At 42.3% G+C, this 1,911-nt stretch overlaps 1 protein-coding gene across 1 annotated transcript in view; it reads left to right on the top strand.

Annotated features, from left to right (window-relative positions):
• Nucleotides 1-1,911, top strand: part of TMEM221 (transmembrane protein 221) — a 10,392-nt gene that overhangs the window by 1,860 nt on the left and 6,621 nt on the right. The gene's annotated exons all lie outside the window — the stretch shown is intronic.

Genomic DNA, 1,911 nt, shown 5'->3' with positions numbered 1-1,911 from the left:
AAAAAAAAAAAAAAAAGGATACCCCAGATGCCAGAATGTACCACACTGTCCTTCCTTCCTGATTTATAATAACTTTTCTTCAATCAACTTTCTTCATCCATCCGGGCTGGTAAAGGAACCAAATCATTAAGTGTCTTTCAAGAGACTCCTAATGCCTTATATTTGTTTTAATCTTGAAACAAATGTGTTGATGATGCTGGGGACTCAACGCTGAATCATATATAAGTCCCTGCCAGCCCTGTAAACAATCTGATTTACAGGAAGAAAAAATATCCCACTGAATGAGAAACAGGATTTGCTATTACTGTTTTTTTTTATAGTCCCACCATAGAAAAATAGAAGTTTAAAAAGATATTTAGGCTGGGCGCAGTGGCTCACGCCTATAATCCCAGCACTTTGGGAGGCTGAAGTGGGTGAATCACTTGAGGGTAGGAGTTTAAGACAATCCTGGCCAGCGTGCTGAAATCCCCCCTCTCTTAAAAATTCAAAAAAATTAGCTAGACCTGGTGGTAAGTGCCTGTAATCCCAGCTACTCGGGAGGCTGAGGTGGAAGAATCGCTTGAACCTGAGAGGTGGAGGATTCAGTGAGCTGAGATCGCGTAACTGCCCTCCAGCCTGGGCGACAGAGTGAAACTTCATCTCAAAAAATAAATAAATAAAAAGACATATTTAAAATATTTTTAATGAGATGTGAGCCTAAGGTTCACTGTGGGAATTTATATATACGAAGTGCACGGAACGCCGCATAACTTTTGTTGTTTGACTTAATGAAATGCTCCAGAGGTAGTTTTTTTTTAAAAAAGGAGAAGGGATGGATGACTTGTGCATCTGAAATTATCAGAGGAGTTGGCCTCAGGTGCGGCTGGATCCAGGTACTCAAATTAGGTTATCAGAAATGCCTCTCAGCTGGGTGTGATGGCTCGCACCTGTAATTCCAGCACTTTGGGAGGCCAAGGCGGCTGGATCACTTGAGGTCAGGAGTTTGAGATCAGCCTGGGCAACATGGTGAAACCCCATCTCTACTAAAAATACAAAAATTAGCCGACCATTGTGGCACACCCCTGTAATCCCAGCTACTCCAGAGGCTGGGGCAGGAGAATTGTTTGAATCTGGGAGGTGGATGTTGCAGTGAGCCGAGATCGCACCACTGCACTCCTACCTGGGCAATAGAGCGAGACTCCGTCTCAAAAAAAAAGAACAAAGAAAAGAAAGAAATGAGCCAGGCATGGTGGCTCGTGCCTGTAGTCCCAGCTACTCAGGAGGCTGAAGGCAGGAGAATTGCTTGAACCCACGAGGTGGAGGTTGCAGTGAGCTGAGATCGTGCCACTGCACAGCCTGGGTGACAGAGCGAGACTCTGTCTCAAAAATGATAATGATAATAAAAGAAAAAAGAAACAGAAATGCTTGTCACTTCACCTCTTCATCTGCTGTTCCCTGAGTGGGCTTCTCTCTGAGAAAGTTGACTCTATCTGTAAGCACTTTTGACACGATGCCTGGAGCCATGAGTCTTTGCACAGGCCAACAGAAATATTAAAGACCTAGGGAATAAGATCTCCTCATTCTGAAATACAAGAACAATTACAAAAGAAAAAAAAAAGGTAACATTATGTCAGCCTCACTAAGCGTAAAATTGAGAATTCATTCACCTCCCATTTAGATTGTTTTTGAGGCTAGGTGACCTCATTCAGCAAGAATTCCTAAGCACATCCAACCAATCATCCATTCATTGCTAGCTAGAACTAAAAGAATAATTACAAAATCCCTTTCAAAATGTTTCCAGCAAAAAAAAAAAGAAGTCCTTGGCCTTGCTTTCATATGTTGGACATCATGCAGTGTGTTATCTTCCAAAGCAATAGTACAGAGCCAGAGAACGCGTATAAACAGCCTGGAAAGTGCCAAAAAAAAAAAAAA

Source organism: Colobus angolensis, unplaced genomic scaffold, assembly GCF_000951035.1.
Source record: "Colobus angolensis palliatus isolate OR3802 unplaced genomic scaffold, Cang.pa_1.0 Scaffold66, whole genome shotgun sequence".
NCBI classification, from domain to species: domain Eukaryota; kingdom Metazoa; phylum Chordata; class Mammalia; order Primates; family Cercopithecidae; genus Colobus; species Colobus angolensis.
Note: the sequence above shows the minus strand (reverse complement) of the source record. Positions and strands in the feature narration are given on the sequence as shown.